This window comes from Chinchilla lanigera, unplaced genomic scaffold (assembly GCF_000276665.1).
Source record: "Chinchilla lanigera isolate Chin_1 unplaced genomic scaffold, ChiLan1.0 scaffold00042, whole genome shotgun sequence".
Classification (NCBI taxonomy): Eukaryota; Metazoa; Chordata; class Mammalia; order Rodentia; family Chinchillidae; genus Chinchilla; species Chinchilla lanigera.
The window spans coordinates 8,793,058-8,808,089 of NW_004955443.1; the positions used below are offsets into that span (position 1 = coordinate 8,793,058).

Below are 15,032 nucleotides of genomic sequence, written 5' to 3' on the forward strand. Positions count from 1 at the left end.
ATGAGCCGAAATAAACCTCTCCTCTTTTAAGTTATGAATGTCAGGTATTGTATCCCAGCAACATGAAAGCTCACTAATACATATAACTAGAAGTGTAAGCCTTTGTAATGGTTGAAATTTTGGTGATTTAAAGTCAGCCATGAGGGGCTGGGGATTTAGCTCAGCGGCAAAGCGCCTGCCTGGCAAGCGCAAGGTCGTGAGTTCGGTTCCCGGTACCGGAGAAAAAAAACCCCAAAAAAAAAAAAAAGTCAGCCATAAATAGGTATGGCTTTTATATTTTTAAAAAATTAGAGTTTCTGAAATTTTAAAGCAAGTTGTTTCTTTTTTTTCTCTCCTCCTTTAATGCTTCACTCCCTCCAGGCGCTCCTCCACCCACGCGGGCAAACTCACACTCCTGGAGCCAAGGGGGTGAAGAAGAATGAAGAAACCAGAGCTGAGGCTGCGCCCTCCCGGCGGTGGGAGTGGAGAGATGGGCTGCGTGCCAGAGGACTGGGAAACGATCGGGCTGGCTTGTTCAGTCGACCTCAGCTGGTCGCTCTGGTCTGAGGTTCAGGCTATGAAATCTTATCAGCAGAGGCGTTTTGCAACTTCTATACTTCTGGCCCTGCTCTTATTTTCTGGACTGCGCAGGCCTGGCCCTGGTATTTCCCTCGCTTACTCTCGTCTCAGGGGTCCTTCCCAAATAAGCAGCATGCCCATGAGTCCTGAGGCAGGGACGGACTGGATTGCTTGGGTGCAGGCCCTGGCGAGCTGCTTCGCTCTCTGTGTCCCTGGACCACTTCCTGTGAGTTTCTGCTTCCTCCACTGCAAAATGGAAGTAAAGTAAGAGTTTGAATTTCATAGGGTTGTTATGAAAGATCGGATGAATCAGTATTTGTACAGCGCTTAGAAGGAGCCTATCCCATAGTAAGTTCCATGAAAGTATGTGTTTAATAAATAAATAAATAAATAAATAAATATGAGCAAGGCAGAAACAGCCATAAAGTGTCTGGGCTTTGTTTGATGTTACATCTTACTTGACATAAAGATACAAAGAAGGGCTGAATTTTTTTTTTTTTGAACCGGAAATTGAACTCAGGACCTCATGCTTCCCAGGCAGGCGCTTGTGCTGCAGAGCTATATCCCCGGCTGTCTGAATGTGCTTTTGTTCCTGGCAGGCTGCACTACATGCTCTCAGTGGTCGGAAGGAAGGAGAAATGTGCAGGGAGTTAAGGGCTATACAGCACCTACTGGGTGGCAGACTCCCTAATCACATTATGTGCAGCACCTCATGTGAGACTCAAAAAGCAAGCGTGTCACTGCCCTCATTTTACAGGTGGGAAAACCCGTAGCTCAGAGGGGTGAAGTAATTGACTGTAGTCATATCCCTTTGGGTGGGAGAGCTGAGACTCAGTCCAGGCATGTGTGACTCCAAACCCTGGATTGTCCATATTATGAATGATGTGGCCGGGTATGGTGGCATGTCTGAAATCCCAGCTCTCTGGGAGGCTGAGGCAGGAAGATTTCAAGTTTGAGCCCATCCTGGATAATTCAGTATTTAGCAAGACCTTGCCTTAAAATTTTAAAAGAGGGCTGAAGACATAGCTCAGTGAGAAGGTCTTGACTTCAATTCCCAGTGCCAGAAAAGGAAAAAAAAAGATGTATGCCATGGAGACTTCATTTATTTGATTCTAAAAGGTTAATATATATCCAAAACCCTAGTCTAAAAATAGTTGAGATTTTACTTAGAAGGGCCTAGTAACAAATCCTTCTGTAAAATACCTCCCTTCTCTATATTTAGTTTGGTAAGTTTGAATTTGTACATATTGTGTTTTCTTACAATATGGTGCATCACAATTGTTCAAAAAATAAACTCTAGGTCTGGAATTTAGCTAAAATCCTGGGCATTGTGGATCTTTCTCTATGTTCTAAATTAGCCAAAGCTGTGTAGTAGCTCAACTTTACCACCAAGAACTGACTGCCTTTGTTGCCCACCCTACCATATTATCCTGAAGCTGCAGCCTACTTTAGGCCAGGTGGATTCATCAATAATTAACAACAGGAATATCTCGTGGGTCCAAATTCCTTCCTAGCTAGTAACAGAATTCCTTTCTGCTCTCTGATCTGTCACTGCCACCTTTGTAAGTACCAGTTCTGAAGAGAGAACCAACCACAATTGCTCAACAGTTTTATTAATGACTCTGATCATGTTTGAGCAAAATAGACATGTTCAAGGAGAATACTCTGTTCTTTTCCTTTAAGAAAAAAAAAAACCTAAGAAGTCACTAAACCCCACCCTACCCCACCCTTAGCCTCTAATGTTCTGGAGTCTGTGGTGCCTGAGATAAAGCCAAGATAAAAAGAATTGAAAATAAAATAAGCTTAAAAAAATACTTTTGTTCCCAGCTCACATGCACTCCCACCCCAAGTTGCAGAGCCCCAGGGGATCTGACCCAGTCAGTCACCTCCGGGCCCTACCAGGGAGTGTCCTTGGCCCTGGGCCTGTCATTGGTCAGCCTGTGGCTCCATCCCAAGAATATTAACCCTTTCAGAAGATGACACATGCTAACCTCTGACAGCAGCCCCCAACTTCTCACTCTTAATATTTCCCCTTTTATACTTTTGGCTTCATGATAGTTTCCCTCCTTTTGCCAGGGTGTAAGAGGGTACAAATAGCCTAGAAGCAGCTGCAGGGAAGCTCTGTAGTGCATATCTTGTGGGTGGGGCACCAGTAGGGAGGAGAGACCGGAGAGAGATTAGGTGAAACATTAGCCACGGCCTTTTGGAGTCAGTCCAATGTCTTTCAATGATTTCTTTATGTGCTTTGGGTGCTGGGCTTATTTGGCACATGCTACGTACTCATTAGAAGTTTTCACCAGGATTTGCCACGTTACAGTTCTAAACGTGTGAACTCCTCACCAAAGGATACTTGGGATTTTATCATCTTTCCCCCATGTCTACAGACGAGCTACAGGAAAAAGCAGTCCAAGCAAATGAATCCAAATCACTAGGTAATGCTCTAAAAATAATAAATGCTGTTATTATCTGGATCTCTTTCAAGTTTGAGCTCATTTTATGGGCTTGAAGATCCATATGTCAAATTACTTGTATATGAGTTTTTACTAGAGGGTAAGTGGGCTAGTGCATAGAGACAGGTAAGTTACTGAAACACACGAATGCAGTGACTCTCAGAGTACCTGACTGGATTTCAGCTAAGTTAATTAAGCAACTTGGCCAAGGGTAGGTAGAGTCCATGTTTCTTTGACTTGTCTCCATAAGCCAGCCTTGCAAACTGGGGTAGGCTACAGGTCCAGATCTCCAAAAAAACAAGGCTTGATGAAATCAAGGTGCAGAGTTACTTAGTATCATAACAAAAAGGAAATATATGTTATTTCTCCTTGGACTTCCCTCACCTATTAACAGAAGATGTACTATTCCTAGAGAAAGTAGGAGAACTGTGTTGTAGTCAGGGGTTTTCAAGGGGAAACAATCCAGGACACAGAGTTCACAAAATTATTTTATAATAGTCACCCAAAGAGGCATATGCAAAGAGAGTGCAGGAAATCTGTCCACACACTGAAAACCAAAGAATCCAGCTGAGGGCCTGGATCCTGCATGAGTCTAACTGAAGACCTAGAGCCCATAATAATGCCTCTCCCCATCAAGTCCAACTAGAGGCCTAGAGCCCATCACAAAGTCTAATGCAGGCATGTTTCATAGATCTGCACTGGGAAGGTCCAAAGGTCAGTGGTGGAAGCTAGAAAGTCTGTGCTAGTGGGATGAAGGATCTGTTCCAGCAGTGAGATGAGGGATCTGCACTGGAACCAGGAAGCGATGCTCAACATCCTCAGCAACAGTGAGATCCCAAGCTCCTCCAACAATGAGGACAGCCGAGTTCCCATCAGGAAAGCCAACATGACAAGTTTCTACAGGAGACTGAACAGTGCACCATCTTCTGCTCTGGAACCAGGAAGCGATGCTCAAAGTGAGGACCATAGTGCCCCCAAAGTGAGTAGAAACCATTCTCAGTGACAACGAGGTCCCAAATTCCTATCATCCTGAGAACAGCCAAGTTCATCAGGAAGACCAGCATGAGAAGCTCCTCCAGAAAAACCAACAGCTCTCTACAGCTTCCCAACAGCTTCCAACAACTTCTTCCTCTCCAATTCTGCCTCTTACGCTGCCAGCAATAATCCTCAGGGGGGCCTCTCACACCCAGCACCACACTGGTTCGGTTCAGCTCAGTGTTACAGGTTGACCCCCGGTTGTCAATCCACCACAAACTGGAAAATATTGAAAGCGAATTCTAAAATGTTAGTAGATAATAACCACCAAAACATCTATTATTATTGTCATGTTTTCAAAATACCTTCTAGGAGATGAACTTCAAAAAGTTGTTTTATATGAAAAGAATCTTGTAGTTGGGTTTTTGTCTCTCAAAGGCTGCATGCATCCCTGGAATAAGCTTTAAGGGGAGGCCGAGAAGGAAAATCTGTAGTGGGAAAAAGAAAAGTGTTAGTTATTGGGTGTATTCTCTTCTTTTAATTAATATAGTTATTTGGTTTTCAATTGACTTTCCTGTCAAAAGAAGCCTCCAAGTATCCATGATCCAGCCATTTCAAGATCTGGAAGCAAACCACCCAGGGCCCTAGATGATCATTTATTCATGTCAGGCAAGGAGACTAGATCAGCATGATTGTGAGAAAACAAACAAAAAACAGGAGCAGAGACTCTCTTGCCTACGTTGTTCCTTTGTTTTTAAGTCTCATCCTGCTGTTGGGCTAAAGCACCAGGATATTCCCACCTAAGAAGCCTCATCTGGCCTGAGACTACTCCTTCGCTATTTCCCACGTCTTTATTCTCAAAAAGGTCGATTGCAGTGTTACTAATCCAACCTTCGTTAGCCAACCTCCATTAATCATGGCTGGCAGGAGACACCAGAGGGTCATGGGTAATTGAATTCCAGCCAACCTTCAGACCTAATTCAGATCAACCCTTTGACCTCTTTCTTGACCAAATCTGCTGCCAGAGCTAGTCAATAAATATTGTTTTTAAATTCGAAGAAACCTTTTGCAAGTGCCTACTACATTAGCTTTGTGAGAGGTGTATCCACTATTTCACTTCCTTCATTCATTCTGTCCACACTTCCCTGGAACCCAGATACAAGGAATTAACAGATAGCGGAGAGGAGAGTAAGGGTCATCGAAAGGTCAGTGGAGTGGGGAAATGCGTGCTCTCCAGACACCCTGACTTCCCATCACTGCAGAGATAGATCTTCAGCATCGACAGAGAGCCAGCCTGAAGCCCTCTCCCGACAGGAAAGTGGATGAAAAGCATTTTCCCTGCTCTCAAGGAGAAGCTGTGCTAAATTTGGATTCCAAAGACTCCCATTCAAGCTCTCGCTCTATTGTATTAGATGCAGAATATCAGGTATGTTACATCACTTCTGTGGATCTCAGGGTAAGCATCTGTGATGTGGAACACATGGGTGTGTGAGGGGAGGTGGTTCTACCACTAACCTGGCAGGAATCAGGGGACAATTTGGAGACTGAGATAATGTGTTGGGAAGCTCTTGGTAAATTTAAGACTGCTTACACCTGGGAGATTATGCCACTCATTCTCTGTTAAAACTCCAACCAGCAGTCAAGCCTGTAAAAAAAGACTGGAGAACAAAGATTTAGACAAACAGTGTACTCTCTTATTGTAAAGAAGTTTGGGTAGAATGTCTCCAGACTCTTCTTTATTTTGTTTGGTGAGTCTCTGGATCACTTTCATGCCCACAGAGTGTACACATGATCTGGACTTTCATGCCAGAATGCTTCTGCGGCATTTCACAGTTTCTAGGTAAAGAAACCCTTACTTTTTCCTTCAAGATGATGCCATGCCACCCTCCACCTCCCATTTCTCATCCCCAGACAGTTCAAAACCAGCTCACCAGTGAAAGCTGGTGTTCAACTATTACCGACCTTCCAACTCATAATGAAGATTGCACTGAATTGCTACAAATAATATTCTTGGCAGCAGTACTTTTTTTTTTTTTTTTAAAGGAAAGATGAGCCAAGCTTGTACAGAGGTTTGTTCAGGGAAAAAAATGTGCTTGAATAATTTACTTTCTCGTTTTAATTCCAAAATGGCAAGAGGCCCCTAAGACGTAGCAAGCAGCCTGGGGACCCTGAGTAGCCCAGAATCTGTGTTTAAGTGGTGATGTTAATGGCATTATCCGTAGCTTCTGGATAAGTGTCTGCTGCCCAGAGATAATTACCCAGGCAAAGATGAGGTATCATGGCAGATAAACACTAAAACAGAGACCTCACTGTTTATTTGCCTTGCTGCAGTGTAATCTCCTCCACTATTTAACTTCATTAGCATCCCTGCTATCCCGAGGCCACACAATTTCACTTAAAAGACAGAAATTAAATAACCCAAACCCACAGTAATTGTAAACAAAGTTGTTGGAGATGTGGATTGGGATGTTTTCACGGCTCTAGTTGGTGGGAAACAAGTGTTTCTTTTTGCCTTGCTCTTTCTTCTCTCTTAGGATGAGAGCAACATACTCTGATTGCTCACGATGGACCGTACCTTGTGTGGAGTCTTTCTTATATACATTTTTCTATTTATTTCCACACACAATGCCGTGAATTGAATATTGGTAGGGGAAATTGTGTGTCAGAGAGGTGAAGTAATTTATCCTCAAGGTCAAATGACTCATGAGCTATGGAGTGAGGGTTTCACCCCTGGTAGATTGGCCCCAGCTGTTTCTAGAAAATCATGAGACCACACAAATGCCAACATCTCCGGTCTAGACTCTATCGAGTTGAGGCAATTTTATTGCCTCCACAGCTGCTGGTGCTATCTTTATCAACATGACTGCCAAATCTCCCATCCGGTCCTTGGTTCAGTTTTGTATTTCTGTTTTATTGAGAAAGTATTTGCATTCAACCCTGTGTGGTCAGGACAAGGCTTTTGAACTCATCCCTGAAGGCTTTTGTGTTGAACAAGTTCCCAGTCCTCTTTGGCCAATCTGTAAGCAATCACTGTCTCCCCAGTCTTATCATCATAAAAACTACATACAGAAAAACCTGAAAGAGAATTTCAGTGCACATCTGTCTAGCCTTCCCCAAACTTAACAATTGTTAACATTTTCCCAGATTTAGTTTAGGAATCAATCAATCTTTTTATCTAGTTTTCTTTTTGAACCATTTGAATGTTCTTCTCAGAACTCATGTCATTTCAGGCCTAAATGCTTCAGTATGTGTCTCCTAAAAATAGAAAATGTTTCCTATGTGACCACATGACTGTTATATAAGACTGGAGAAAATTAGCATCATTGTATCATCTACTATCCAGTATAATCATAGTAATTTCTAAACCTTTCTACAACTGTCTTTTGTAGCTATTTAAAAAGAAAAAATCAAGTTGCACATAGTGGATTAGTATTAATGTCGCTAGGTGTTTTAAAACTTGAAGCTACTGAAAAGTCTAGTTTTTGGATGATTCAATTGTATTCTATTCCTAAGGGGTGTCCACCAGCTCCTGGGGTCATCTCTCGGCAGGCTGTAAGCAGGACTAACTCCAGAATTTCTATAGGGAGGAGCTTGGGAGGGAAAGCAATCTGGTAAGAGGAGGAGGAGTAAAAGGTCATCTGTATAACAAAACCTGAAAGAACAAATTGAGGTTGTTAATTTGTTTGCCGTGGATCCTGCCCTGAGGTTCCATTTTCTATAGAAGTGGTGATAAATTGTACAGGTGAGTGGTATGGACTCTGAACAAACTATCTAGGTTCAAACCTTAGCTTTGCTTCTTCCAAGATGTGTGACCTTGAAAAAGTTAATCTCTTGGTTACTTTGTTTTATCATTTGTAAAATGGTGGTGTATTGATAATGAAATATAATTCACAGAGTTGTACTGTAATGATTAATAAACACAAAGTTGTGAAACTCTTGTCAAGAACAGAATAAGGTCCACATATGGCAGCCATTATCATTATGGGTATTTTTCTCCCACCTTCTATTATCTTCCTTCTCCACTCAGTTCCTGGAACCGCGGCCCTTAACTTTTCTGGCTGCTTGGTAACTTTCCACCTTGTCCTTTACTTTGCGTTGAATTTATTCTGGTTGGCCAGGGAACTTCTGGTTTGCCTTCCTCCTTATTCTCTTTCTTCTCGCTATTCTCCTATTCTTTTCCATAGCTCAACTTAAAGAAAAAAGTATCCATTTAATTCTCCTTTCTTCTGCTGGATTGTATGTCTGGTTCAGTTTCCTCCCTTTTCACACAGAGGCATAGATTCATCCTTTGATTTAAAATGAATTTAAATTTGTTGTTTCTAATCCTGAAACACTTTCCTGCTTGAGTGGCTGTGGAAGCTTCTTGGCCCCCATCCATCCATCCCTCCCTCCCTCCATCCATCCAGCCACTGATACTCTTCCGAGCCCCATGGGCAACTTGGCACCAGCTAGACACTGGAGATGCAGCAGTGAACCAGACGTGGTCTGACCTATGCAAAAATAACCAATTATTCATAGTGAATCTACACTGCAGTTAGAAACCAGTTGAACCAGATAGTTCTGGGACCTCCTTATACCCTGACTACATATGAGAATCTGAGAGAGTGGTTGAAGGGGATGTTAAGAGGTCACTTTCTCCGAAAGGATATTTTCTATTGTCCTGAAATTCTTATGATTAGAGTTCTACTAGAGCAGCTAGAATCATTTCCTGCCTCCCTATAAGTCCTTAAAACATTTCTAGAATAATCTGAAGCTACTACTGATTACTGTATTTCCACAAAAGTATGTGCATTTTATTAGACTAGCTGTCACCTGACACAAGTTCTTCATGTGAAGAATGAGAATAATAACAGTACCCACCACATAAGGTTGTTAAAAGCATGAAATGAATTGATAGTAGTAGAATGCTTGAAATGCAACATGGACATATATGTTTGATAAAGAAACAAAAATGAGGTTGTTAAGAGATTACAATAGAGTCATTAATAAGAGAATAAGACTCAGAGCAGGTGAGATTTGAGGTGGGTAAGGAAGGAAAGATAGGTGTGTGAGGCCGGACTTAGGCAGCAAATGAGACAGAATCACTTGAAGAAAATGTGGAAAGAACAAAGAAAAAGTCAAAGATTAACTTTGACTAATTCATAATTTAAAACAAAAAAAAATGACCTCATCTACTTCCTTTATTCTGAGTTCTGGACTCTAAGCAACCACTTCCAGAACAAACACACCATCGTCTGATGTGTACTGGCAAGGAAACTTGATGAGGGACAATTCTCCATGGGTCTCTGGTTTCTGTATACCTTGTGACCACCTTTGTTCTAGAGTGTCTTTTCAAGACTATTTGTATAGGGAACCGCTTTGGGAGAGAGAGGTAGTCTCTCCTCCAGAGCAAAGTACAGAATGTTTACTGCCATTATAAAAAGCTCAGATTCCCTAAGTTCAGGTTCCTTTCTGTAATAAACTCCCTGTGGGTAAAAGAGTCACCTGGCCCTCTTCTTATTACCTTGCAGGAATTGGGGGTCAGAAAAGCGACAAATGGTTGCTGCTCTTGGTGTAAGTTATAAGCTGTGGTTCATCTCTGACTCGAGTCTCATGTCTTCCTCTTTATCCAGAAAATTGTGGCAGACTAACGTGTTAACTTGCAAGTTAGGGTAAAATCTCAGCTCCTTCACAGTTCCTGGCAACTGCTGTTGTCTAGGCTTCTCCTAGTCTCACAGCTCCTTGTTAGGACAAGCAGTCCAATGCTGTTCTTTGAGAACGAGGATGGCCATGTTTTGTGTCACACGATCCTGCTAATTCGACAAGGGAAAGCAAGTAAACCAAAGGCAACATATAGGCCAGTGGTGGCCAACCTACAGCACATGTGCCACAGAGGGCTGTTTGTTAGCACTGATAGCTCTAAAAGTTCCATCTTCACTGATATAGGCTAACTACTGGCCCATGAATTTGTCTAACACGCAAGCTTTGCCCAGTGGTGGCAAGCATGATTTATTGGACAAATCAGATTCTCTGTCTCAGGAATTTGAACTCATGAAACAGAGAATGTGTCTGTTATAGCAGTGGGAGCAACCTGGAAGGACCCACTGAGGCAAAAGCAAACAGGAGCTGAGCCTGATGAACGACTAAGCGTTGGAATAACAAGGGATCGCTCTGCCTGCAAGAAGACTATGAGAAAACCTTTGAGAAAACCTCCCTCTAATGCCACGCTATGGTATAGTCTCCCTGAGCCTTGACCTCAAAACTTTTCTGCCTCCTGCCTTCCTCTTCATGACACCTGATTGCTCAACAATTTCCATTTTCTTTAAAGCTGGTCAAAGAGGCTGCAGGAGGTGCCTATTTCCCTTAAGTGCTTGTCTTTCCCAACAATAGAAAAAGGGAGAAGGTCTCCCTATCATATAATGCACTTATCTCTGCCTCCCTGGTCCTTCTTTTTTTTGTTTACCTAGCCAGGTTGCCATCTAGAAAAGGACCCCTATTCATTTCTCTCATCTGGATCTCCTCTTCACCCTCTCTTACCCCAGTTCCTCCACAGCTCAGATCTATGCGCCATTGAACAAGAACAACAGGTTGTACATTTGACCTCCTGTCAAATGGGCTGAATTGTGACCAAAGGCTGAGAGAAAAGAAAGCACAAGAGAACGTCTCCTCTGGGGCTTCCTGCTCCCTTTCTAGCCTTAAAAGCATTCCTATCTTGTGACTTCCCAGTGGGTATAGATTTATAGTGTCTCTATTTGCTGTCCTTTCTTCTCTTCTTTTCTACCCTACTCCCTCTCTGTGTCATCTCTGATCTTCTTGAACCCTTCCTTATGCCTTCTTCACTAATGGAGATTGAACACATCCCTACCTGTGGCCCAGGAATGGCTCATGATGTACACTGGATCACTGCAAATTCCAGACTCCTTCATGCCACAAGTCCTTTCCACCTCCTACCTAACCCTTCTCTACCATACTGCGTCTTTCACTCTTATGGTACTTGTGGGAAGAATCTAGAAGAGAAAAGCATATTAAACAACACAATTTTATTTTCCAAATCATGGGCTTTTCCTCCTTGAGCATTTAATCTTTTTACAAAACTATCTCTGTCGTCTACATCCAGCACAGATTTAGGGTTGGGTAACTAAGGTTGGATCTGTTATACAGCATTTGAGGATGATAGGAACACATGGCTGTGGCAAAAATATATCTTTTTAAGCTAGTGTGGTTGTTGAAGTATGAGTCAGTGAGTGAGCTTGGGCAGAAAGGGGGTGATAACTAGAGGCCCACACATGTGGCAAACTCTCAGGGGGATAGAAGTGAGAGGATGCAGACCTGGGATGCCAAGATGACATTCTCAGTGTCCAGCTGCAAGTTGATAAGTTCTCTGGACCATTAGCAAGACCCAGCTCACATAAAGATCAGGATTTAGAAATAAGCAGCATCATTTAACCCTAAAAAGAAATCAGACAGTTCTTACAATTAAATGATAATGCTGATACAACACACCAGAACTTATGGGACACCATGAAAGCAGCCCCATGAGGGAAATTTATGGTGGTGAACTTTCACACTGGGAAAACAGAGCAAACTCAAGTGAACTAATTCTGAACCTCAGACTTCTAGAAAAAGAACAAGTTAATCCCAAAGCTTGTGTAAGGGAAGGAATTATAAAGATCAGAGCAGAAATGAATATAATTGAGAGTAAGAAAACAATACAAAGAATCAATGAATTGAAGAGTTGATTCTCTGACAGATTAAATAAAATTGATAAACCCTTAGCAAACCTTATCAAAAAAGAAAAGAAAAGACTCAAATTCATGTAATTAGGAGTGAAAAGAGTGAAATCACGATGGGTCCTGCAGAAATCCAGAAAATCATCAATAACTACTTTGAGAACCTGCACTCTAATAAGATAGAAAACACAGAGGAAACGGACAGATTCCTAGATACATATGAATTACAAAAGCTGATTCAAGAAGATCTAAAAATGCTAAATAACCCAATATCAGCCAGTGAAATTGAAGATGTAATTAAAAACTTACAAACAAAGAAAAGCCCAGGTCTTGATGGTTTCACTGCTAAATTCTACAAGAAATTTAGAGAAGATCTAATGCTACTATTTCTCAAACTCTCTAAGGAAATTGGAAAGGAAGCAATACTCCCAAACTCATTCCTGATACCAAAACCAGAGAAGGATCCAACCAAAAAAGAGAACCAGAGGCCAATCTCCCTAATGAACATAGATGCAAAAATCTTCAATAAGATATTGGCAAACAGAATGCAGAAAAATATCAAGAGATTATACATCATGATCAAGTGGGATTCATTCCAGAAATGTAGGGATGGTTCAGCACACACAAATCAATACATGTAATACATCATATCAAGAACAAAAACCATATGATCATCTCAATAGATGCAGAAAAAGCATTTGACAAAGCCCAACACTCATTCATGATAAAAAAAAAACTACAGAAAATTGGAATAGATGGTTTTTATTTCAATTGATAAAAGCCATCTTTGACAAACTAACAGCCAGCATTGTACTAAACGGTCAAAAACGGAAAGCTTTCACTTTAAAATCAGGAACCAGAGAAGGATGTCCACTCTTACTACTTCTATCCAATATAGTTCTGGAAACATTAGCCAGAGCAATTAGACAAGAGAAGGAAATAAAAGGAATAAAGACAGGAAAGGAATAAGTTAAATTATCATTATTTGCAGATGACGTGATACTCTACAGAGAAGACCCCAAAAATTGTACCAAAAGACTTCTAGATTTAATAACCAAATTCAGTAGCATAGCTAGATACAAAGTCAACACTCAAAAATCAATAGCATTCCTATACACAAATAACAAACTTACTGGGAGAGTAATTAGGGAAACCAAACCATTCACATTAGCATCTAAAAATGAAATACTTAAGAATCAATCTAATAAAGGAAATAAAAGAGCTCTACACTGCAAACTATGGTACTCTGAAAAGGGAGATCAAAGAGGATATCAGAAAATGGTAAGATATTTCTTGGCCTGGGGTAGGAAGAACCAACACAGTGAACACAGCCATCTCCCAAAATTGTGATAAAGACTTAATGCAACCCCAATCAAAATAGCAATAGCGTAACTCATAGAATTAGAGAAAACAACCCTAAAATTTATTTGGAACCAGAAGAGACCTAGAATAGTAAAAACAACTCTGGGCAACAAAGGCAAGGCTGGGGACATCACAGTCCCTGACTTGAAATTATACTACAAGGCTATTGTGATAAAAACAGCATGGTAATGGCCAAAAAAAACCCCAGACTCGAGGATCAATGGAACAGATTAGAAGTTGCAGAAACAACTCCAAACACACTCAGCCACCTTAGCTTTGACAAAAGGGCCAAACATGTTCACTGGAAGAAAGACAGCCTCTTTAATAAATAGTGCTGGAAAAACTGGCTTTCCACATACTGAAGACTAAAACTACACCTATGTGTTGCACCATGCACTAAGTTAAAATCAAAGTAGGCCAAAGATTAAATATAAAACAGAAACATTAAATCTGCTGGAAGAGAGAATAGGTAGAACTCTTGAAGACATAGGTATAGGCAAAGATTTTATGAAGAAAACCCTGATCACATGGGAAATATCACACAAAAAATCAACAACTGGAATCTCATCTTATTAAAAAGTGTTGCTCAGCAAAAGAAATCAACAGCAGAGTGAAGTGACAACCCATACAGTAGGAAAAAAATTTTGCCATCTGTTCCACAGACAAAGCACTAATGTCTAGAATATATGAAGAACTCAAATAAAACCCCATCACAACCCCTAAATGTAAAGACCCAAATTAGGTCTTTACAAAATGGACATCTGAAGTGAATAGACATCTCTCAAATGGAGGAGTAGAAATGGCAAATAAATATATGAAAAAATGTTCAACAACACTAGTCATTTGAGAGATGTAAACTAAAACAATGCTGAAATTCCATCTCATTCCAGAAACAATGACCATTATCAACAAATCAACCAATAACAAATGCTGGAGGGGCTGTTAGACAAAGGAACACTTTTCCACTGTTGATGGGAGTGTAGACTGGTGCAACCACTGTGGAAATCAATGTGGAGATTCCTCAAAAAATTGAAACTAGAGGTCTCATTTGACCCAGCTATTCCTCTTCTTGGTATCTTCCTGAAGGAATTAAAAATATCACAGCACAATGGTACCTGCACACCCATGTTTACAGCAGCAGAGTCTGTAATTGCAAAATCTTGGAAAAAGCCCAAATGCCCATCTACTAAAGAATGGACAAAGAAGACATAAGTTTATTTTTGATAGAAAAGGGAGTACTACTCAGCCTTGAAGAAGAATAAACTTGAGACATTTCTAGGGAAATGGATGTACCTTGAGATTGTATTCTTAAGTTAAATAAATTGGACACACTTGTGTAAGTAGCACATTGTTTTTCTAGTTTGAGAAACCAAAAGTGTAAGCAAGGACCAGAATGTATAATAGACATTGTGAAATACAAAGAAAATGTTCAAATGGGGAGCTAGCGGGGAGGGAGGAGGAAATGAAGGGAAAAGAAAAATTGAGAAAAGAAGGAAAACAGTGGAGACAAAGCTTTCATAAATAAGGAGGGGAAGAGGGGTTGAAGGGGTGTAAGGGACTGGGAAAAAGAAAAGAGGAACTGAGATAAGTCATGTACAGGTACAAATTCCCTATGATGAATGTGATCATTATGTACAGTGATCTCCCACTTGTCGCGGGAGTTACATTCCAGAGACCCCTCAATAGGTGAAAATCTGCGAAGTAGTAGTGTTATATTTATTTTATTATTTTTGTATATTTTAAGGCTTTATAAACCCTTCCCACACTCCTATAAACCTTTCCCATTCTCTTATTAACCTTTCCCACACTCTTATAAACACTTCATATGCTCTTAAATTCTTTCTACACTCTTAAACCTATGTAATTTTAACAACATGTAAAATTCTATATGGGTACTCACCAGTGAAGTATACTACAACTTGAATGAGGAGAAACGCTGAATGTATGGGCATAGTATAGGAGAGCAAACAAACCAATG

At 40.9% G+C, this 15,032-nt stretch overlaps 1 long non-coding RNA gene across 1 annotated transcript in view; it reads left to right on the forward strand.

Moving 5' to 3' along the window:
* LOC106149324 overlaps positions 1–972 on the forward strand; it is a 24,924-nt gene extending 23,952 nt beyond the window's left edge. The window contains exon 4 of the long non-coding RNA XR_001235441.1: positions 361–972. This is a non-coding gene — a long non-coding RNA (uncharacterized LOC106149324). The remainder of the gene's footprint in view (positions 1–360) is intronic.
* Positions 973–15,032: the final 14,060 nt, after the last annotated feature.